Genomic DNA, 25,576 nt, shown 5'->3' with positions numbered 1-25,576 from the left:
ATCACTAGGAATGGAGAAAAAAAATTAAGTTGTCAAGATTTCATTTTACTTGGATCCACAGTCATTGCCAATGGAAACACCAGGCAAAACATCAAATGATGTATTACATTGGAATGATCTTTGGCAAATGACCTCTTTAAAGGTCAAAGATGTCACTTGCAGATAAAGTGAGCCTGATCCACACCAGGGTACTTTCAAAGTCAGCTCATAGGCATGTAAAAGTGAACAAGTCTCATTGCTACTGCCATTGAGTCCATCCTGACTCGTACAGAGCTGAACTTCCTCTTTTGATTTCCTAGACCATAACTCTTTGGGGAGTAGAAAGCCTCATCTTCCTCCCATGAACTGCCTCGTTGACTTAAACCACTGATCTTGTGATGATTCTCAACCATGAATAAGGAAGACTCAATAAGAAATGATGCCTTCGAATTATGGTGTTGGCTAAGAAGATTGCAGATGCCATGAACAGCCAGAAGGAACAAATCTGTCTTTAAAGAAGTACAGTCAGAATGCTTAGGCACAACGATGGAAAGACTGTCTCATGTACTTTGGACATGTTATCAGGAGAACCGAGGCCCTGGAAAAAGAATATGCTTGGGAAAGTACAAAGTCGGTGGAAAAAAGACCCTCAACAAGATGGATGGACACAGTGGCTGCAGCAATGGCTGCAAGAGAACAACTGAGACGATGGTGCAGGAGCAGTCGGTGTTTCCCTCTGCTGTGCTTAGAGCCACTGCGAGTCAGAGCTAACTGCACAGCATCTAGCAGGCCACGCCCAACATTCCTGCAGATGTAATCCCCTTTGGGAATATGGTCAACACTAACAACGTTTCACTGAGCTGGGGCGCTGTGCTAGTAAATATTCCAAGATTAAATACAAATTTAAATTGTATCTAAATCCTGGATGCTAGGAAGTATGTCAAGATGTCATCTAATGTGCCCAATTCATTTACTGCTCACGAGTCAGAAAAATATCCTACAAGGGATAAAAACAATATGATTACCCCCAAGATTGTTGAGTTGAAGGCAGTGCCACCCTGTGTATGTTGTTCTTGTGGCCATTAGGTGCCATTGAGTTAGTTCTGACCATAGTGACCCTGTGTACAACAGAACAAAGCACTACCCAGTCCCGGACCATCCTTAAGTTTGATTTGAATCCATCGATGCAAATCCATTGGTGTAAATCCATCGGATCTATAACTGTTTGTTTTTCAAATTACAAATACATTGTTTTGTCATTAAACAATCACAAAAATTATTTGGAATTGCTATTAAGCTTTTTTTTTTTTTAAGAGTGGAGCTCTCGAAACTCACTGGCATCAAGTAGATACCAACTCATAGCGACCCTATAGGGTAGGGCATATCTGACCCCTGTGACTTTGGGGGCTGTAACTCTTTTACAAAAGTCAAAAACTGCCTCTCTCTCTCTCAGAGGCTGATGGTTTCAAACTGCTGACCTTGCAGATCCTAACCCAACACATAACCAGCACCAGTGATCCTGTAAAGACTGCAGTAGGAAGTGTTAAATCGAAGCCTTATATTTGAAAGACAGCCTAGAAATAATGATATCCAGAATAACGATGCCCTGCAAGCTCCCTTGTTTACATGTTGACTTTGTTTACATGTTGCCTACAAAGTTCAAGAACCTCGTAAGAACTTTGAAAAACGATTTGCCTTCTCAAATAGTTTTAAGTTAAACAGCCGTATAATATAACTTCAAAGGATGAAATTTTTAACATGTTATAAATATTAATCCTTTAAATTTATCTAACTTGTGAAAAAGGAACCCTGGAGGCACAGTGGTTAAAGTCCAACCACTGACTGAAGGACAGTTGGCTCCACAGGAGGGAGGCGTGGCCATCCTCTTCTGTGAAGATTGGTGGCCACTGAAATGCTATGGGGAAGTTTCTGCTCTGTCCTACAGGGCGGTCATGAGTCGGAATCAACTCGTCAGCAGAAGGTTTAACTTGGGGACATTTTTTTTAATATCAAGGAATCTATGAATCTAAGGACGAGGCTGCGCGATCCCATAACGATGTGACGCTTTCATACAGCCTCAGAAACCCCACTTTAGGTCGCTATGAGTCAGCACTGAGGAGCCCCGGTGGCAGAGGGTTCTACGCATTGAGGCGCTAACCACAAGGCCAACAGTTCGAACCCATCGGTCGCTCGGAGGGAGAAAGAGGCAGCTGTCTGTCCCTGTGAAGCAGGGGTGTCAAACTGGCGGCCCGCGCGCTGCGTGCGGCCCCCGAGGTAACTTTTTGTGGCCTGCGGTACTCTGAAATAAAGTGAAAATAGAAAAAACTGTTAAGAAGAAAATAGTGCTTGGAGGCAATACCGTACACACAATTCCCTCGTTAACCCTTTAACTACTGAAGACGAGTATACCCGTGGCCCGGTGCTTTCCTGGGGGGCCTGTGGACGTGTCTAAACGCGCTGACTCAGTTGCGGCGACGTTTGGAAGTGATCTGTCTGCCACTCTCAGTGTCACGTCATGTGAACATATCCCAACAGTGAAAAGGTTAAAAAGAGCACTCTGGGCTGGGCTGTTATGAATCATACCTAGCGGCAGCGCTGGTTTACACTTTTAGGTTACATTATGATTGTGCATCACGTTTGTCAGCTGTCCGACGTGTTGTGTTTTTTATTACTTACTTTGTTATACTTTCCAGTCACACATAAGAGGTAAGTGAAAACTAGTAGGAGGAAAGCGCTGGGAAGTTTAAGGTTAAAAAGAATCATTTTAGTTTTATAAATACATTAAATAAATGTTTAAATAAAAGCAATTACATAGTGTTTTCCTTATCCTATCCATATTCCTGAATCCTCACTTCAAAATATATATTTAACCAAAGTTGTAACTGTGCTGTGGCAGCGTGAATCTTGCCCGCTGCACCGAATGGCCCGCGTGTTCATGGAGTGTGGCAGGCCTGCGCAAAGGGCAATTCTGCTCTGTCCTGTAGGGTCCCTCCCTGTGAGTCAGAACTGACTTGATGGCAGTGAGTTTGGAATCGATTGTTTTCAGTGAGTTGGAATCAAGTTCATGGCATTGGGTTTGGTTTGGGGTTTGGTGATGTAACCGTTACATTGCTCGACTGCTAACTGGCAGGCAGAGGCTGCACCCTACCAGCAGCTCTGAGTCCGCTATGCAAAGATTTGTGACCTTGGAAACCCCGTGGAGAAAATGTTCGCGATCCCATTGGGTTGCTCTGAGTCAGAATCAGTGTGATGGCAGTGCGTTTGGTTTGGGGTTTTCTCACGCCTTGATAAGCAAGTTCTCCTTTAAAGGCTTTTACATCGTTCTTTTGTCTCCACTAACTCTGTCTAAGCCACTGAAGATACCGTGCAGGAAACAGAAAGCCCTCGAGGTATTTTAAGTAGAAAGGGGTTGAATACAAAGAACTTTGTTGTTCACAGAATCATTGGCGCAAGCTCTAAGTACGCTTCCAAGAGTCCAGAAGAGGCGAATCTACAGAGGCAGAGAGTAGATTAGTGATTGCCTACGGCTGGAGGGAGAGTGAGGGAAATCGAGAGTGACTGCTAATCAAGTTAATGCGTTTGATTGGAAGGCAGTCGTGTCCATTTGTTTACTCATTGTCTAGGGCTGGTTTTAAGCTACATCAAGCCGGAAGGGGTTGCAGCAGAGAATATGCAATCCTCAATGCCTCAAATGTTTACCATCTGGCCTTTCAGGAAGATGTGTGCCAAGCCCTGTTTTTATTCAAAGGGAAGTGTTGAAAGGTTGCGAAAAAGCATAGAAGCGCCCACCTTCTCTTCCTTGAAGGAGAGGCACCCAGGACATGACGGAGACTCTGGTGGAAGCCAGTACCCATCAAGCTGTTTCTCACTGAAAAGAATTCTCAAAAGACAGAGTGGGGGGCCTTGCCCTTTGGTGGTTCCCAGCATGCATCTTTTTTTTCTTTTTTTACATTTTATTAGGGGCTCATACAACTCTTATCACAATCCACACATATGCATACATCAATTGTATAAAGCACATCCATACATTCTTTGCCCTAATCACTCTCAAAGCATTTGTTCTCCACTTAAGCCCTCTGCATCAGGTCCTCTTTTTTCCCCCTCCCTCCCCGCTCCCCACTCCCTCCCCGCTCCCCCCTCCCTCATGAGCCTTTGATAATCCACAGATTGTTATTTTGTCATATCTTGCCCTATCCGGAGTCTCCCTTCCCCTCCTTCTCTGCCATCCATCTCCCAGGGAGGAGGTCACATGTGGATCCTTGTAATCAGTTCCCCCTTTGCAACCCACTCACCCTCCACTCTCCCAGCATCGCCCCTCACACCCCTGCCCAGCATGCATCTTACCAGCATGCTGTTTGGTGTTTCCCAGCATGCATCCTCAAATAGTCTAAGTTTAAGATAAATAATTGGGATTTTTTTCTAAATAGTAATACTTATTATAAACCAGATTACAACCTTTGAAACTATATAAATTAATAGTTTAAAATTTTAGGTATCAACTTAAATCTATATAAGGTAGTACATAGTTGTGTGTGTGTGTTTGCTTTTTCCAAAATTCTTGCAGCCCGCATGCAAGCAACATGTTTAAAGATCTAAAAAAAAAAAAAAAGATGCTTAAGTAGCTCCAAAAATAATTCATCTCTGATCTTGATCTATGATCTCTGATCTTGGTCGGATCTGAAAATACATGTGAATTCAGCCTTCCCTGTGTTAACCAGTTGAACGTCAACCCTGCCTTTCCCCAAGGTCATGGAATGTTTTAGAAAAGCTGAAAAGATGAGCCTCATTCTGCAGATGAAGCAGCTAAAACCAAGAGGCTAATGCCCTCCCAAATGTTACAGGTTGGGGCTTATTTCCTATGGCACAACCCCTTCCTGTGATGTATGTGGTTACCTGTAACCGAGGGGGCTTGCACTCCCCTAAGTACATATAGGCCTTGGTCAGAAATAGAGTCTCTCTTCCCTCCTCCTCCGGCTCTCTGCGCGGACCTGGCTACTGAGATCGTGGCTGTCAGGAGAGATATGTTCTCCTAGAAGATCAAACAAGGTTCCTCCTGCTCCCTAAATCCAAACCCGACTATACAAGCACCGCAGTCCAACAGCCTAGTGTCCATGCAGTGACAGACACACCAACTAATGGAATAGGATGGAAAACGCAGAAGTAAATCCATCTACTTATGGACAGCTATTCTTTGACAAAAGGTCATAACCCATTAAATAGGGGAGAAACAAGCTCTAGAGAAAGTGGCTGACAAAATTGCATAGCTATTTAAAGAAAAAAATGAAAAAGGATCCATGACTGTCCTGATTTGACTTTGCTTATGGATGCGGACTTCACAAGGTTCCAACTGGAAAGAAGATTCTTCACATCAAAGACTATGATTGTCTCCTCAGAGCACTGGGTTGATGCAAGTGGGCAGGATAGAAATTTAATACCCAATATTGGGGGGATAGATGCATGAAGTAGCTGGCTTATAAACCCTCATAGGTGGGGGCATATGCTCATCAGATTATAGGACTAAGGTGCAGGTGTTACTCAACTGCAATTGTTAAGCATAGAATATTGTACTGTTCACTTAGAGAATACTATGTTTAAATGCATCTTTGGCACATTTTCAATTGTATGCATTTTAGTTTTATCCTATTAGGTACAGATATTATTTTAAATTACTGCTTATTTTGAAATTACACATGGCTAAAGAGTTGTGTGGATGTGTCCAGTTGACAAGGGGTGGTCTGTGGTAGTTGCATAATCTGGGTCACTTTGAGACTTGGGAGTGAAGGGGTGGAGGTTAGCCTGTCAGTCCGGTCACAGCTTGACGACCTCATTTGGAGGCAAAAGGGAAGTGATGGCTCACTGGAGGCCTGCCAGATGCACTCTCTCTGGGGGACGTTCCTGTTGACAAGCCACATGGAACTAGGCTGATGGAGCCAGAGTCCTGGAACTGGAGGAGCAACATGGAGACCTATGCCAACACTGGGATGCTTCTACCGTCACTGGATTCACAGGACTTTCTACACACTGGCCTGTGACCTTCCTGTATTCGGCATCATTGCATGTGTTGCATGAGTCTGAAGAGGACTTTTCAGACTGGTGTCAGACACATGGACTAATATTGGACTTAGGAACTTGATCTGGACTGGGTTGGGATGTTTCCTTTATGTGCAATTACTCTTTATGTAAAGTTCTATTTTATACACACACATACACCAAAAAAAATGTTACTGGTTGGCCAGATTAGAAAACCAGTCACCAGAATCTTCTTTCTATATTAGCAATTGATTGATGAGTAAGTAAATGCGTGACATAATCTGCTTGTTTGCCGCTTCTTTCATAATCTAAAAGGATTTGCACAGTAGTTCCTTGTACATCATCTTCAACCCCAGTGCCTGGTGCATTTCAGGGTGGTTTCAAATAAGGAATTATGACGTTTGCCTCAATTCTCTTCCAATTCTACTTTATTATCTACTGCGTGCATTTCACAGAAAGAGAGCCACTTAGAGAAATGCGTCTCAACCTTCCTACAGATCACCTGGATTCTTGCTAAAGTGCAGAATTTGATTCAGAAGGTCTGCGGTGGGGCTAAAGTGCAGGATTTGATTCAGGAGTCCCGATGCTGCCCCTCAGCAAGTCACACTCTGATGAGTAAGACTTAAGACAGCATCATGAGAGAAGTAGTACAGGTGAACGGTTTTTTTTTTATTAAAAAACTAAAAGTTTAGATGGTGCTGAAGTGCTAAGGCTGATCTCTAGTGCCTGCAGCAATGGGTTGAAGTACACCAAAGGTTGGGAGGGTGTCATAACACTGTAAAATGCTTCATTCTGTTACATATGGGGTCGCCAAGAGGCCAAGCCTACTCAACAGTAGCTAGCAACAAATTAAGACAGATCTAAATTAAGACAAAATCTACAAAGTTTATTTCTGAGTACTCAACGCCAACCTGTAAGCAAGTAGCTTTATCCAGTGTGCTGGGGAAACGGAGCAATCACAGATTCCTTGCAAAGCTGACTGTTAGGTTATCACGCCCACTTTACCGTTACATTGTGATATCATTACTTGATTATGCTATACCTGAAATTGAGGTGATCATGCTTTTCTGGTAGAATAAATGCTAAAGACACCTGTTGCCGTTGTCTCATGGCTAACAACTCATGGAATTCTAGTTCCTTTTTTGGTGTTGAGTCATTATTTTTCATACTATATTCTAAATCCAACTCTACCACCAAGTGGACAATACAAAAAATCAGTTTATATGATACAAGGTTTCAACCTTTTCTAATTTCGCATTCAAAGATTAGTAAGGGACTATAAATTCTGGACTACTTAATAGACCCCCCAGAAGAACTTCCTACTAGAAGATAGACAACTTTGAAAGATACACAGTATCTTCCGTTGCTTCTGACCTTATCCACGGTCTCATGTCCCATGGTTTCCGAAGCCCTTGGTCAGCAAGTCTGAAATGTTAAGTGATTGGTATGACGAAATGTCACATCTCCCTGCTCTGTCTAGTCCGGGACCCTGAGGCATCCTTTTATCTAGGATATTATATTGTCAATGCTAACTGCCCATTAGGGATTGGTGTCAACCTCTTATTGCCCCCTAATTTATCAATCAAACTGAATCACAGGGGTGCATGTATAGGACAAAACATTGTATAAATAGGGTTTGGGACTATCTGCGGATTCAGGCATCCACTGGGGGTCTTACGACTTCTCTGGGATAAGGTGGAACTACTATACCAATTGATGCTCTACGTAAGGTTTTCAGCAACAAATTCCTCCAAAGTGGAAATCTGATCCCTTCTTGGTAGTCTGTTCTTAGTCAAGAAACTCCACTGACATCTGTTCACTTTGGGTGACCCTGCTGTCGTTTGAAATACCACTGACATTCCTCCCAGCATCACAGCAACACACTAGCCACCACAGTACAACAAACTGACAGACAAGTGAGACAGAAGAATTGGTGCATTTGAATTATTGTGTTGTTGTTGCTGGCCATCCAGTTGGTCCCAACCCATAGAGACCTGTGCACCACAGAAGGAAACACTACCTGCTCCTGCGCCAGCCTCACAATTGTCCCTGTGTCTGGGCCCATTGCTGCAGCCACTGCATCCACCCCTCTCCTTAAGTGCCGTCCCCTCCTTCACTGGCCCTCTACTTTTCCAAGCATGATGTCCATCAGCAGGGACTAGTCTATCCTGAAAACATATCCAAAGCATGTAAAGTAAAGTCTCACCAATCTTGCCTCTAAGGAGCATTCGGGCTATACGTCTTCCAAGACAGATTTGTACATCCTTTTGGTAGTCCATGGTACTTTCAATATTCTTTGCCAGAACCATAGTTCAAACACGTTACTTCTTTATTAGTCTTCTTCAATGCCCAAATTTTGCATGTATATAAAGTGATTGAGAATACCATGGTTGGAGAGGGGAGAAAATGGTGACCAGATAGGATTCATCTGTCCGGAGCTCCTGCTGCCAGACCAGAAAATTGGGAGGTAAGGCGAAGGAGCCGGGGAGGTGGAGTCCTGCAATTAGAACTGGGTACCAGGGTTTCTCCTGAACCCCTTTTTGTGTGGGATTACCACTCGCAAAGCAAACCAAGAATGCTTTAAAGCGTTCTAGCTTTGGCGAGCCCGCAGGTGCTGGCTGTGCCCTTGCTGGGAGCAGCGATTTCTGCAGGCAGATGCCCGAGAAGGGACAGAATCCCAGAGATAAGGGTACTCACTCCAGAGCTCTACACGCAGTTGACTGCCTTGAGCCCACGGCCAGGGGAGTGGTGATGGGTAGCCATAATTTAGAGTAGAAGAAAAAATATATTATTCTTAGGAAGATCGTGGTGTGGGAGAAAATAGGCAGAAAATCAGGAGTCCAAGGAGCAAATTTAGTTCCAATTGGCCGAGAAGGAAACAACCCTCCTAATAAGCTGGATCTCCCCATCTGGGGGTAAGCCTGACAGCCCCCAAATCAGAGCACATCACACGCATTTTTTTAATGATTAATACATGTGATAAATATTGTATTTTAAGTCAAAACATCCATACACCTATTTGGCAGTATAGTAACATCAGTGATATATTTTTTTTTCATTTTTTTCTCTTTTCTTCTTTTACATTTTATTAGGGACTCATACAACTCTTACCACAATCCATACATATACATACATCAATTGTATAAAGCACATCCATACATTCCCTGCCCCAATCATTCTCAAGGCATTTGCTCTCCACTTAAGCCCCTTGCATCAGGTCCTCTTTTTTTTCCCCTCCTCCCTCTCCCTTCCCCCCTCCCTCATATGCCCTTGGTAATTTATACATCGTTGTTTTGTCATATCTTGCCCTATCCGGAGTCTCCCTTCCCCCCTTCTCTGCTGTCCCTCTCCCAGGGAAGAGGTCACATGTGGATCCTTGTAATCAGTTCCCCCTTTCCAACCCACTCACCCTCCACTCTCCCAGCATCGTCCCTCACACCCTTGGTCCTGAAGATATCATCCACCCTGGATTCCCTGTACCTCCAACCCTCGTATGCACCAGTGTACAGCCTCTGTCCTATCCAGCCCTGCAAGGTAGAATTCGGATCATGGTAGTTGGGGGGAGGAAGCATTCAGGATCCGGGGGAAAGCTGTGTTCTTCATCGATACTACCTCACACCCTAATTAACCCATCTCCTCTCCTAAACCCCTCTATGAGGGGATCTCCATTGGTCGACACTTGGGCCTTGGGTCTCCACTCTGCACTTCCCCCTTCATTTAATATGATATATATATACATATATATACATACATAAATACATATACACATATATACACACACTTATATCTTTTTTTTTTTTGCATGATGCCTTATACCTGGTCCCTTGGGCACCTCGTGATCGCACTGGCCGGTGTGCTAAAGAGATAGTGTCTGGGGTCTTAAAGGCTTGAAGGTGAACAAGCGGCCATCTAGCTCAGAAGCAAATAAGCCCACATGGAAGAAGCACACGCATTTTTTTAAAGGTGAAATATATATTATTGGTTTAAAATTCAAACCCAAGTCTGGTTGCTCAGCTCCAAGGAGCACATAGGTGGAGGCCCTTAACATAAATCAATATAAGAAGCAACCCAGCTAAGGAATGCCAGAACTCAGCTACAGGGCCTGGCAGCTTTTAGCATAGCAAAGACCCGCTATAGCAAGTGTCAGCTTTAGACAGCAAGGAGCTGCAGCCCAGTGACTGTGGAAGACAATTTCATTTGATTTTATTCTAGCTGGCCAGGGGGATAAAATTTTTTTTTAATAAAATCCTTTGATCTAGTAAGACAATATCATGGCTTGACTCAAGCATACCTTAATCCTCAAAGTAACCTCCCTGCTTTTCAACACTCTAAAGAGGTCTTGTAGAGCAGATTTACCCAATGCTCTGCATCATTTGATCTCTTGACTGTTGCTTCCAGGAGCATTGATTGTGGATAAAGCAACACAAAATTCTTGACAATTGCAACATTTTTCTCCACTTATGATGTCACCTATTGGTTGTGAAGGTTTTGATCTTCTTTACAACGATTTATAATCCAGACTAAAAGCTGAAATCTTTGATCTTCATCAGCAAGTACTTCAGGTCCTCCTTACTTTCAGCAAACATGGTTGTGTCATCTGCATCTCACAGGTTGCTAATAAGCCTTCCTGCCATCCTTGGGCCTCATTCTCTTTCGCATCATCCAGATTCTCTGATTTTTTGCTCAGCATACAGATTGAGTGCGGTGAGAGGATACACCTTGATGCACACCTTTCCCGATTTTAAAACATGCAGTATCCCCCTGTTCTGTTCATAAAACAGCCCCTTGATCCACATAAGCACAATGGAGTGTTCTGGAATTCCCATTCTTCTCAAGTTTGTTATGTTTGTTATGATCCAGAAGGTCGAAGACCTAGGCATACCCAATAAAACACAAGTAGACATCTCCTGAAATGCTCTGCTTTGAGCCAAGATCTATCTGATATCACCAAAGATACCCCTTGTTTCATGTTATGGTGCTGGCAAAAAATATTGAAAGTACCACAGACTTCCAAAAGAACAAATAAATCTGTCTTGGAAGAACACAACCAGAATGCTCTTTAGAAGCAAGGATGGCAAGACGTCATCTCACATACTTTGGACATGTTGTTAACATAGACCAGTGGAGGACATTATGCTTTCCAAAGTAGCAGCACAGTAAAAAAGAGCAAGGAGCTCAATAAGATGAATTCACACAGTCACTGAATGGATGAGATTAAACATGAGGACAATTGTGAGGATAGTACAAAAACTATAAGGGTTAAAACTGAAGATACCTCTTGGAGAACTAAAGAGTACCTGACCCAGTCCATGATATTTTCAATTACCTAATGTACCTGTGAAATTTGCACAATGCATTGTTGTTGTTCTTGTTGTTGTTGTTGTTTGCTTTGTTGCCTTGTTTTGATCTGTCATGTTTTTGTGCATATTATTGTCTCTGTATGTCTATCTAGATAAGATAAGCTGGATAGACAATCCAAAGGAAAAAACAACAGGACCGACGATTCTGGTGTGTGTGTGAGGGGGGGGTTGGGGACATGGGAGAAGGGGAGGCGGGGGAAAGAAAGTGGGTGTTAACAACCCCAGGGACAAGGGAACAACAAGTGATATAAAATCAATGGTGAGGAAGGTGTAGGAGATCCGGTAGGGCTTGATCAAGGACAATGTAACAGAGAGGATTTACTTAAACCCAAATGAAGGCTGAACATGATAGTTGGACAAGAAGAAAGTAAAAGAAAATAAAGGAAAGAACTAGGAGGCAAAGGGAATTTATAGAGATCTAAATACAGGCATGATCATATATAAATATATTTATATATGAGGATGGGGAAATAGACGCATGTATATATATTTGTAGGTTTAGTATTAAGGTAGCAGATGCACATTGGGTTTCTACTCAAGTACTCCCTCAACACAAGAACACTTTATTCTATTAACCTGGCATTCCATGATGCTTACCTTCCAGACACGATCACTGAAGAAAAGGTGGGTATATAATCAAATGTGGTGAAGAAACCTGATGGTGCCCAGTCTTAAAGGCTTGAAGATGAACAAGTGGCCATCTAGCTGAGAAGCAACAAAGCCTGCATGAAAGTAGCACACCAGCCTGTGTGATCATGAGGTGTCCATAGGAGCAAGTATCAAGCATCAAAGACTCAGAACAAAAAATCCTATCATTGTGAATGAGGGGGGAGTATGGAGTGGAGACCCAAAGCCCATCTGTAGGCAACTGTACATCCCCTTAAGAAGGGTCACAGGGAGGAGACAAGTTGTCAGGATGCAGTGTAGCACCGATGAAACATACAACTTTCCTCTAGTTCTTTAATGCTTCCTCCCCACCACTATCATGACCCCAATTCTACCTTACAAATCTGGCTATGCAGTACAGATAAGAGCTGGAAACACGGAATCCAGGACAGATAAACCACTCAGGATAAATATTGAGAGTAGCCATACCAGGAGGGCAAGGAGAAGGTGAGAGGAGAAATGGGGGACTGATCACAAGGATCTACCTATAACCCTCTCCCAGGGAGCTGGACAACAGAAAAGTGGATGAAGAGAGGCATCAGTCAGTGTAAGACATGAAAAAAATAATAATTTATAAATTATTAAAGGTTGATGAGGGAGGGAAGGAGGGAGGGAGGAAGGGGAAGGGAGGGGGAAATGAGAAGCTGATACCAAGGGCTCAAGTAGAAAGAAAATATTTTGAAAATTATGATGGCAACAAATGTACAAATGTGCTTGACACAGTGGATGTATGCATGGATTGTGATAAGAGTTGTATAAGCCCCCAATAAAATGATTAAAAATAAAAGGACATAGAATAATATTTTTTGAAGAATGAAAGAAAACTGGACAATGAATAGAAAGACTGGAAAAAGGATGCTTGATTGAATCATGATTTGGGGAAGAACATTGAAAGTCCTGGAGAAAGTATAACCAACATGTGCTTTAGAAGTAAGGAGGCCAAGATGTTGATTCATGTACTTCGGGCATATTATCAAGAGGGGTCAGGCCCTGGATAAGGACATCATGTTTGGTGAAGTAGATGGTCAGCAGAAAAAAGAAGACCCGCGATTAGATGGATTGACACAGTAGCTGCCACAATGAACTCAGATATCATTTCAATTGTGAGGCTGGAGGATAGTGCAGGACCAGGCAGTACTTTGTTCTATTGTGCACAGAATCACTGCTTTGCAACCAACTCAACAGTATGCAATAACAACAGATAGGTTAGGCAGGGTTCTCTAGAGAAACAAAACCAAGACACTAATAATTTTATATATATTTAGATAGATAGATAACATAAGAAACGAACAGCTAATTAATCTATAAAGTAGTACCAATGGCTCAGTGCAACTCACTTCCATCAGACAGCTTATACACTGGCAGTCCTTCAAATCAGGCTATCTGGCCACAGGCAGCAAACAGCAAGGCAGGTCACCAACAGTCAGCCAGATGACAGGGTCCAACAGCCCCCAGCTCAAAAGATGTATACTCAAGTAGCGTGGTGAAGGGGGTCTTGAAGGAACCAGCGACACAGTCCATGGGTTAGGTGTCCCACAGGTAGTGTAGCTTGCAAATTGAGGGACAGAACAAGCAAGGCAGGTGCACACTGGTCTGATCATCAAAAAGCAAGAGACAGAAAAGTGAAGCTCACCGAGTCCTTTATCTCTCCACTCTTTAATTAATCCCACATGTGTTCATTGGCCAGGTTGGCACAATAAACCTACCCATCACAACTGAAATACACTAGAACATTATGCAACCAATACAACAAATGAAGTCTTGATACATAGCATGATGTGGATGGAGCTGACATGATACTCACTGAAAACAATCATAAAAAGGAAAATATTGAGGTAGTTAGTTTACTGTGCCAGCCTGGCCAATAAATCCATGTGGGATTAATTGAAGGGCAGAGAGATAAATGGCTCAGTGAGCCTCGCCTTTCTTGTCTCTCACTGTTTGATCATCGGACCAGTGTGCAGCTGCTTTGCTTGTTCTGTGCCTCAATTTGCAAGCTACACTACCTGTGGGACACCTAACCTGTGGACTGTGTCACTGTAATTTGAGGTTCCTTCAAGACATGCTTCACCACACAATTGGAATTTACATCTCTTGAGCTGGGGACTGACTATTGGTGATCTGACTGTTGGTGACCTGGCTGACTGTTGGTGACCTGCCTTGATGTTTGCTGCCTGTGCCCGGAGAGCCTGAATCTCTCTACAGAGGACTACCTGGCGGCCCTCAAGACTTGAAGGACTTCCAGTGTCTCACAACTCTTTCACAGGAGTGAATTGCACTGAATCATTTATACTGCTTTATCATTTGACTGTTCATTTTTTTTGTTTTATATATCTATCTATCTGTATATAATTTAACTGTTCATTTCTTGTGTAGTATACCTATCTTGCTGTATAACTATATATATATAATTATTAGCACTCAGCCCCCATACCAGCTATGTGGACAACTGCCCCTCCCTCCCAGAAGAATTTGCTTGAGAGGACGGCACTGAAGCTGCAGCTAGGGGAGAGGGGCATGTCTGATCAGAGCAATCAGGAGCAAATGAAGGGGGAGGAAGAGAGAGTGGAGCATATCCTGACCCACCAGGCCTGGAGGACGATATACCCGCTCTGAACAGCCAATTCACAGAGTGGACAATATGGCTGATCCAACTACAAGACACGCCATCCCTTTATGGCCCAGGACCCTAAGGGGGACAACACTGGAGACTCAGGTCGGGACTGGCCCAGACTGACCCTGTAACACCGAGGCAAACCATTAAGTGTGTGGCAGAGCAACTGTAGGAGCAGAGCAGGGAGTCCCCCAGGGAGTACAAAGGATAGACTCTGGGAGAGAGAGCATGGTATCCCATTGGACCTGACTGAAGGACACGCCTAGAGATCAAAAATCAGACCTTGGTCTATTTATAGGTTTTTATTTCTTTTTAAATTTTTTTCTTTTAATTAATTTATTCTTCTATGGGTAATTGGTTTCCTCTTTTGTTGTCCTCGCTGTGCTCTCACTCATTGCCTGTCTTGCTATGACTTGATTTTTGGTGCATATTATTATCTCTACAGATCTATCTAGATAAGATAGACTGGATGAATAGTCTGGAGGAGAAAACAACGGAACCCATGGTTCCGGGGGGGACACGGGAGAGGGGGAGGCGGGGTTAAGGAGGTGGTACTGACCAACCTAGGGACAGGGGAGCAACAAGTGATCCAAAATCAGTGGCAAGGAGGGTGTGAGAGGCCTGGTAGGGATTCAGCAAGGGCAAGATAACCGAGAGAAATTACTGAAACACAAATGAAGGCTGAGTATGATGAGGAGACAAGAGGAAAGTAAAAAGGAAATAGAGGAAAGAACTAGGTGACAAAGGGTATTTATAGAGGTCTAAAGACTGGAAGGTACATATGTAAATATATTTACATAAGAGTGGGGAAACATCTACGTGCATATACTTATAGGTTTGGTGTTAAGGCAGCAGATGGACATTGGGTCTCCACTCAAGCACTTAATGCAAGAACATATTGTTCTATAAAATTGGCATTTCAGGATGCGCACCTTCCCGACAAGATTGCTGAAGAAAAATGTGTGCATAAGCAAGCTGATGTGGTGAAGAAAGCTAATGGTGCCCGGCTATCAAAAGATATCGCTTCTGGGGTCTTAAAGGCTTGAAGATAAGCAAGCAGCCATCGAACTGAGAAGCCTCAAAGCTCACATGGAAAAAGCACATCAGCCTGTCTGACCATGCGGTGTAGACGGGATCAGTTATCAGACATCAAAGAACAAAAAATCATATTAGTGGGTGCCCACCTCCCTGATATGATCACTGAAGATAAACGTGTACATAAGCAAATGTGGTGAAGAAAGCTGATGATGCCCAGCTATCAAAAAATATAGCGTCTGGGGTCTTAAAGGCTTGAAAATAAACAAGCAGCCATCTAGCTCAGAAGCAACAAAGCCCACATGGAAAAAGCACACCAGCCTGTGTGGTCACCAGCTGTTGAAGGGATCCAGTATCAAGCATCAAGGAACAAAGAATCATATCATTGTAAATATTGGTGAGTGCAGAGTGGAGACTCAAAGCCAATCAGTAGCCAAATGGACACCCCCTTACTGAAGGGTTGTGGGGAGGAGATGAGCCAGTCAGGGTGCAGGGTAGCAACAATTAAACATATAACTTTCCTCTAGTTCTTAAATGCTTCCTTTCCCACCCCTCCTCCCACTATTATGATCCCAATTCTACCCTACAAATCTGGCTAGACAACAGGATATACATTGGTACAGATAGCAACTGAAAACAGGGAATCCAGGACAGATGACTCCTTCAGGATCAGTGGTGAGAGTGGCGATGCTTGGAGGGTGGAGGGAATGTGGGGTAGAAAGGGGAAACCAATTACATGAAGGGTTCATGAGGGAAGGGGGACAGGGAAAATGAGCAGCCGATATTAAGGGCTCAAGTAGAAGGCAAATGTTCTGAGAATGATGATGGCAACAAATGTACATATGTGCTTGACACATGGATGTATGTGTGGATTGTGATAAGAATTGTGTGAGCCCCCAATAAAATGATTTTTTTAATTATTAGCAATCTGGTTTTGTCTCTCTAGAGAACCCTGTCTAACACAAATATTGTAACTTCACTTATATAAAAAGATAAGAAAAAGCAAACATATAGAAAATAAAGTTTATTCATGGTGACCAGGGGAGGAGGTAAGAGGTTAACATTGTTATGGATTGAATAATGTTCCCCAAAAAAATGTGTATCATAATTCCTTACCTCCATGCTTATGGTTACAATCTCATTTTGGAATGGGTTGTCTTTGTTTTGTTAATGAAACAGGATTAGTATAAGGCTTCTTTGAATCATTCTCTTTGGAAATATTGTTTAAGAGAGTAAACAAGTGAGAGGGGTAAGGTAACGCAGTTGCCAAAATACACGAAGGTCTCCAAGGGATTAGGAAGCAGAAATTTTAAGAGACAAGACCCTTCCCGGAGAGCCAGCAAAGAAAAGAGCCTTCCCCCAGGCAGTGCTTTGAATGCAGATTGCTGGCCTCCTAAACTGTGAGACAATACATCACTGATTGTTAAAGCTAATCATGTATAGTATTTCAGTTATACCAGCACAAAATAACTAAGTATGGCTACGGAAGTGTCATACTGATTAAGAATAAAGTTTCACAGTCAATAATTATAATGTCTTTCTTTTTTATCATTTTATTGCGGGCTCATAAAACTCTTATCACAATCCATAGATACATCAATTGTGTAAAGCACATTTGTACATTCACTGCCCTCATCATTCTCAAAACATTTGCTCTCCACTTAAGCTCTTGGCATCAGCTCCTCATTTTCCCCTCCCTCCGCATTCCCCCTCCTCATGAACCCTTGATAATTTATAAATTATTTTGTCATATCTTAAACTGTCCGATGTGTTCCTTCACCCACTTTTCTGTTGTCCATCCCTCAGGGAGGAGGTTATATGTAGATCCTTGTAATTGATTCCCCTTTTCCACCCACCCTCCCTCTATCCTCCCAGTATCGCCACTCTCACCACTGGTCCTGAAGGGATCATCTGCCCTGGATTCCCTGTTTTCAGCTCCTATCTGTACCAGTATATATCCTCAGGTCTAGTCAGATTTGTAAGGTAGAATTGGGATCATGATGGGGGTGGGGGGGGGGTAGGGCAAGGAAGCATTTAGGAACTAGAAGAAAGTTGTATATTTCATCGTTGCAACCCTGCACCCTGACTGGCTCGTCTCCTCCCATGACCCTTCCAGAAGGGATGTCCAGAGTATAATGGCTTTCAGTGAGTTGTACTTGTAAAGAGTTGACTTGACCAACGTTGTGTGGTAGACGCATTTACAATTAAAAGAGAGAGCAGCTGCTGAGATTGCTTTTTTGCAATCGAAATCTCATGAGGTTTGGTTTCTTGGTTTGGAAACTTAGGGTAAGGTTTCCTGGGAAATCACAGTAAATGATTGTAATAGCATGTTTAAGTGCTTCTGTCCTACCACCTAATTCTTTGTGTAGTGTCTGTGGCCTTAAAAGCTTGAAAACAGCCACCGAAGAAGCAATTCATCTCTATTTACCTGGAATAACAGAAAAAAGGAAAATCAGGAATACGAGGAGGATAGGGAAGCTACAGCTAATTATCTCCATGAACAACAACCTCTTTTTCCAAGAGATCTGGAAAATCGAACGGTGTCCATCTATCCTTACTGATCATTTTTATCAAAGGTTCCATAGAAAATTCCTGATCAAGAGGAAGAAAATGAAGAACAGAATTTCAAAGTTCCACAGTGCCAGAATTCCTGAAATCATGAATGTTAGACGAACCTCTAAAGCTATTTATTTTTAAACTTTTAAACCAAAAATAACCCCTGAAATCTTCTTAAAACCAAAATACAAAACACATTGCCATTGCGCAGATTCCAGCTCGCAGAGACTCTGTAAGACAGAGTAAAACTGCCCTCTGCTGCTTCTGAGACTGGAAATCTTTGCAGAGGCCTCTATCTCCCCACAGGTGAGTTCCAACCACTCACCCTTCAGCTAGAAGCCCACGCTTAACTTACTGAGCCACGAGGGCTTCAAAACCAAACAATAGTTTGGCTTAACTTATTTGTAAAAGTCGTCATGGAGTGTTTTACTCATTTAAGAATGATCCAGGGCAGCGGTCGAATGACCCTTTCACAGGGGTTGCCCAGTTCATAACAGTAGCAAAATGAGAGTTATGGGATAGCAATGAAAATAATTTTATGGTTGTGGGGGTCACAACAACATGAAAAACTGTAGTAAAGGGTCGCAGCATTAGGAAGGTTGAGAACCACTGATCTAGGAGAATAAGTGATGTTACTCGATGGGGATTACAAGCAAGGAGATGAAACACAACGTAGATGAATTATTGTAAACCTTCACCCAATTAAAAGTTAAAAAGAGAAGCGTCTAGGAGAGCAATTAACAACAACTCAAAACATTAGAGAAGAACCTCTAAGAACAGGGCAGAGACTTTATGTTAATGGGGTGAGAACAGCTACCCAACTCACTGTATCTCATTAATGTTGCTAAGCTGTTGAATTGGTGTATGTTCTGTGCATATGTGCCCTCAACCATAAAAGACATAAAACTAATAAATAAAGTGAAGTTAACCTAGCTAGAATAGATAGCATATGCGTAGAGTTAGATTATGTTTGTTTTATCCCTCCTACCAGTCTCTGCCTTTTAATGGAAGAATTTAATTCACTTAAATTTAACATAATTACTGATAAGGTAGGATGCACATCTGTCATTTTGCTATTTTCCAAATTTCTTATGCCTTTTTTGTTACCAAATGGCTCCCTTGTTGTCTTCTTTGGTGTTAGATATTTCTAGGTTTGCCATTTTAATATCCTTGTTTTTCTCTTACTACACTTCCTTAATTTTTTCATTGGTTACCCTGGTGATTACCATTAACATCTTAATTTATAATATCTTATTTTGATTAATACCAAATTAATTTCAACACTATATAGAGCTCTTCTCCTGTATATATAGATCCAATTCCCACCTCTTTTAGGCTGTTACTAAATTTCTAATCTTCATACTTTATATGTCCATCAACCTCGATTTATAATTATTGCACTACGCAATAGTGAGATCTTTAAGCCATCAAGTAGATTCCAACTCATAGTGACCCTACAGGACAGAGTAGAGCTGAATCTCTGAGTTTCCAAGACTGCAATTCTATACAGGAATAGAAAGCCTCATCTTCATCCCAGGAAGTGCTTGGTAGTTTCAAATTGCTGAACTTGCAGCTAGAAGCCCAATGCATAACCACGATACCGAAACAAAAAATACTTTTTAAAAATGTATATTCTTCTTAATATTTACCTTTCTAGTAACTTTAGGGCTACTTTTGGTGTCACAGTGGGTTAAGCATCAGGCTGTCAACTGAGAGGTCAATAGTTCAAATCCACTAGCTGTTCTGTGAGAGTAAGAAAGGGCAGTCTTCTTCTGTACAGATTTACAGTATCAGAAACCCAGCCAAGCAGTTCTGCTCTGTCCTACAGGGTCAGTTAGAGATGGGATCAACTCACCAGCGGTTTTTTGTTTGTTTGTTTGTTTGTTTGTTTGTTTTTTATTTCATGTGTTTGGTTGTTTGTTGGATTATTGGGGTTTTATCAGTGTTTTTTTTGTTTGTTTGTTTCCTGTTATGTTGCTCATTTTATGTAGTTACTCTAACTGTACTCTTTACTTATTCATGTAGACCCAACTTACTCTCTGGTGTCCAACTTACTCTCTGGTGTCTTTAAGCCTAAAGAACTCATTAGCATTATTTGTAACATGAGTCTACAGCAATAAACTCTGTTTTACTTTATCACTGAATGTCTTGATTTCTTCTTCATTTCTAAAAGATAGTTTTGTCCAAGCAGCCATCTAGCTCGGAAGCAACAAAGCCCACAGAGAAGAAGCACACAGCCTAAGTGAATACAAGGTATTGAACGGACCAGGTAGCAGACACCAAGGAACAAAAACCATCATTGTGTGATCACCTTCCACACATAAATGCTCAAGACGAATGTGTGCATAAGTAAGTGTGGTGAAGAAGGCTGATGGTGCCCGGCTATTGAGAGATATAGCGTCTGGAGACTTAGAGGCTTCACAGTAAACAAGCGGCCATCTATCCCAGAAGCAACAAAGCCCACATGGAAGCAGCACACCAACATGTGTGATCATGAAGGGGTGAGGGGATCAGGTTTCACACAACAAAAGCAGGGGGAAAATCCTATCATCATGAATAAGGGGAGTGCATGATGGGGATCCAATGCCCATCTGTAAACAACTGGACATCCCTTGCAGAGGGGCAGTGGGGAGATGAGTCACCCAGGGTTCAGTATAGCAACAATGAAACTCAAAACCTTCCTCTAGTTCTTGAATGCTTCCTTCCCCACCCCCCAATTATCATGATCCCAATTCTGCCTTGCAGACCTGGTTAGACCAGAGGATGCATAGCAGTGCAGTGGGGATCTAGAAACACAGGGAATCTAGGACAGATGAACCCCTCAGGACCAGCGGTGAGAGTGGCGACACCAGGAGGGAAGGGGATGTAGAAAGGGAGAACCGATTTCGGGGATCTATGTGTAACCTCTCTTCTGGGGGATGGGCAATGGGAAGGTGGGTGAGGGGAGACGCCAGACAGTGTAAGATAAGATAAAATAATAATTCATAAACCATTAAGGGTTCATGGGGAAGGGGGAACGAAGAGGGAGGGGAAGGGAAAAAGGAAAATGAGCTGATTCTAGGAACCCAAGTGGAAGGAGAATTTTGAGAATGATGAGGGCAACGAATGTATAAGGGTGCTTTACTCAATTGATGTATGGATGGATTGTGATAAGAGTTGTATGAGCCCCAATAAAATGATTTATTTTTTAAAAAGATAGTTTTGTCAGAAACAGACTCTCTTGGTTGACTTTTTTCTATCAGCACTTTGAATATGTCGTCCCACTAACTTCTGGCTCTCATGGTTTCTGACAAGAAATCAGATGTTACTTATGGAGAATCCCATCTATTCATATGTTAGGAATCACTCTTGCTGCTTTCAAGATTCTACCTTGTGTTTTCAATACTTTGGTTATGACGTATTTAGGAGTCGTGTGTTACGTCTGGGGAAACTAGACAAACAAATCCATGGGCACACATTGCGGGAGTCCAGCTCCGGGAGGGTTGAACTGGATACCTGAAGGAGGTGTGGAGTCGGTGAACACAGACGAGACACACACCAGAGATGTTCTGGTGGAAGCAATCTCTGCTGAGTTCTTCCAAACAGCTTTATTTATACCATAAAACGTTTTGCAGACCACTACATAAAAACAATGCTTCATGATTAATTCCAAAGTCCCTTATTGTTTCCACTGAAACCTGATAAAAGACCATTAGAAAGTCTGTACTTTTTTCTATCACTTCCTGTCCTCTTCCTGGTTCTTTCTGTACTGTTCCTCTTATACAGGGGTCCTCAAACTATGGCCCGCGGGCCACATGCGGCCCGCCGAGGACATTTATCTGGCCCATCGGGTGTTTTTGCCCCGTTTTAACTTCAAAATAAGATATGTGCTACTAACTCTCTGGACCCTCACTGGAGCCTAGGGGCAAAGAGCAAGGAACCGCCTACTAATTGGTAGCTGGACAACTCAGCCCCACACCCTGTGTAGCTGCTCGGGCTCCTCCTCGAGCCCAGCGTCTCCCCGCAGGCCCACAAGGCTGGGACATCTCCGCCAATCCGAACCCAGCCGGCTGATGACGACACCGCCACTGGGCGGAAAGTTCCGCACGGCGCCTGCGCGGGATTGCCGTCGGGCCGCTGCGCCCCCTCGCGGCCGCCCAGAGTCGGCGACGACTTCCAGCGGGCAATCGGCGTACCCTTTCTGCAAGTGACCAGCGCGGCCCCACCCCACTGGGCTCGGGCCAGGGTCTGCGAGTCCACGGTGAATGTTGCCCACGGCCCACGATCAGCCAGCAGAAATAAGTTCCACGCAACCACCCGCCCCCACCAGACCAGACCGCCCACCCACTGTGCGCACACAGGCTCTCGTGCGCCCACGCCAGCGTGCCCAGGCGCTGTAGGGCCGCGCAGCTGCCATTGCTCACTCCACCGCCAAGGGGGACGGCCTGTTGCTGGAAGTCCACCGCCTAGTGGGGGCAGGCCCTTGCCTGGGATCCACGGTCCGTGCCTTCCTCGTCCATACCCGGCGGCCCCAGTGAGGAGGACACAGGCTTCTGCCGAGTGCTCTACTCCTGTGTCTTTGGTGCCGAGAAGTCACCTGATGGCCCAAGGCCAAACGGGCCGAGAGGGACAGACTCCTCCGCAAGGCCATTACCAGACAAGGGGAGTCATATATGCCAGCTGCAGCAGCAGGCGTCCGGCCATTCATCGGTGGACCTGCAGCCTCCGTCATCCTCAGATGAACCAACGTCCCTGCATGATGCCCCACATGGGGCCTTCCGCCTGGCAGCAGGGGACCCTCGCTGGAGCCCCAGACCGTGGTGTGGCTGGGCATACTCTCCTTAGGCTTTGTACTGGTCCTGGATGCCCATGAGAACCAGCTGCTGGCACGCCTCCTCTCTGGCCACCTCTGCCTGCTGGCCTCTGGCACCAACCTGCTGCTATGGGTGAACCGCATCGAGGCCATCCTCGCCCACTTCCTGCCCCATGGTCAGCTGCTCTTCCTCAATGACCAGTTCGTCCAGGGCCTGGAGAAGGAGCTCAGCACTGCCTGGCCCCTCTGACCCTCTCCCTAGAGAGGAGCTGCCCGAGAGGGTGGGGAGGGAGGACAGAGGCCTGGCACAGTCAGATGAAGCACGGCCTCTTCCTCCCACTCAGTCTGCACCCAGCTCTGATGTGCTGCCACACACAGGACAAATGGATGGGCCAAGGCTCCAAAAACACAGCGCATCCTGGGCCCAGAGCAGGGGCATAACTGAATCAGACCCTGTGTCCAGCCCACCCTACCGCTCCCCTCACCTCTCCCCTTTCTGATCAGCCAGCCCGCCCCTGACAGCAGCTGTGGCCAGGGCAGTGAGGGGGTTCTGCTCTGCACACTGCCCGCATCGCCTTCTCAAGCCCATAGGCACGCCAGTGTGCCTGGGGGCACTGTGCCTCCCACAAGGACAGGCCCTGACTTGGCACCCCCTGTGGCCACAGCAACAAGGATGGTTTTCAGCGAGGCCAGCTCGGCGCCAGGTCCAGCCACATTTCAGAAGCATGCCTCCGTGGGAGGCTTTTGTTGTTTCTTAGGTTCTGACCCACGTCTCCAGAAAATCCTGGCTTCGCCCCCACCCCCACCCCCTACCGTCTGCAAGGAAAGAAGGCACCAGTCGGGTGGGTGCAAGCAGCCTGGCCTGGCCTGGGCATTGTCGGCATTCTCATTTTGAATGAAAAACTCAGCCTGTGTGATCTCACCCTGTTTCCACGAGTCTAAGTAATGTAGGTCTACCGCCGAGAGAGCGGGGAAGAGTGAGGCCATCTTCCCATACAGAGCGTCTCAGGACCTTATGTGGGGTCACAGTGAGTCCGAATGCACCCCTGGCGTTGGGTTCGGTGTTGCTTTGTGAGTAAGCACCACTCTGGATGGGGGTCTAAATAAACTCCTCGTTGCCTTCACCTCTCAAAAAAATAATAAGATATGTGCAGTGTGCATAGGAATTTGATTTTAAATTTTTTTTAAAAACTATAGTCCGGCCCTCCAACAGGTCTGAGGGACAGTGAACTGGCCCCCGGTTTAAAAAGTTTGAGGACCCCTGGTCTTATGCGTCACATACTATTCTTGATTGAGGTGTTCAGAAATTTTTGTTAGACTCATATCCTACTCACTGCCCTAGTTTTTGCTCACAATGCTTCTTTCCTGGTTGACTAACTTAACATAATGAAACTACCTCATGTGCTACTTCAAAGCCAAATAGCTACAAGCAGCGTTAAATGCTTCCCAGAGTGAAATATTTTCCTTTACAAACTCTCCCATGATAACTGACCCATTGTCTACCTATGGCTCTTTTATGTTTTGTACTCCTGAGGCACCATGGGAAGTCAAACCGTCTGATTCTTTGCCAAAGACTCAATCTTTCCCCTTTTACGTGTTTTCTATTAGTGTTAACCATTCTCTCTCCTTCTATGTAAGCCCCTGTCCAAGGTAAAGGGGTGTCAGTTGGGGGAGGCAGTCTATAAGGTCCTCTATATTGGGGAGGCCAAAGACTCCCCCACTACCTAATCTGAATGGAATCTGGGGTTTTTCGGTGGGTTTCATTTTCTCCTCTGAACTCAACTTTGGGGTTTCTTCCTCACTCAATTCCCACATATCCTTCTTAAAATTTCCAAAGATATCTCGCTGTCTAAGCCTCTCAATGCCTCAGTTAAGGAAAGCCCCATCATAGTGAAGCAAGTTTTAGATCTGGTTTCATTTGTACTTCTCAAGACTGCCCTCACATCCGCTCCAGGTGCGATAAACATGACAATGCACAGAATTCTCAAGAATGCATTTAACAACAGCAAATGTCTGAGGGATGTTGGAATCCCTCCCTGGGAAGCTCTGCTCTGCAGAAGCTTCTTCCATCAGGCTGGAGCTTTGCTAGACAGCATGGCTGGGATGGCTCCCAACAACACATATGTGTATAAGAAAGAGTTTTATATACAAGAGCAATTGAACATTGAGAAAACACCCCAGCCCAGTCCAGACCAAGTCCATAAGTCCAATATTAGCCCACATGTCTAATACCAATCTATAAAGTCCTCTTCACTCATGAAACACATACAATGATGCCAAATGTAGAAGATCACAGGCCAATGGGTAGAAAGTGTTTGGATCCAGTGGCATTGGAAACATCTCAGCGCTGGCAGGAGTCTCTGAATCAGGGTGGGTCCATCTGTCTTGTCAGCTGCAATGTCTCCCAGAAAGTGTAAGAGAAAGAAGTGTCTCCTGCCTCCAAGGAGGAAGTAACCAATTTCCCAGAATTCTCAGGACAAGGCCATGCCCACACAGAGGCCTCATTGGCTATGATCTGATTGACAATCTAGACTCCACCCCTAT

The 25,576-nt window shown here is 44.2% G+C and overlaps 1 pseudogene; it reads left to right on the top strand.

Moving 5' to 3' along the window:
* The first annotated feature begins 149 nt into the window (after nucleotides 1–149).
* Nucleotides 150–23,282, top strand: LOC142442371 (AP-5 complex subunit sigma-1 pseudogene; annotated as a pseudogene).
* The last annotated feature ends 2,294 nt before the right edge of the window (nucleotides 23,283–25,576 follow it).

This window comes from Tenrec ecaudatus, chromosome 3 (genome assembly GCF_050624435.1).
Source record: "Tenrec ecaudatus isolate mTenEca1 chromosome 3, mTenEca1.hap1, whole genome shotgun sequence".
Lineage (NCBI taxonomy): Eukaryota > Metazoa > Chordata > Mammalia > Afrosoricida > Tenrecidae > Tenrec > Tenrec ecaudatus.
This window is presented reverse-complemented; position numbering and strand designations above follow the sequence as displayed.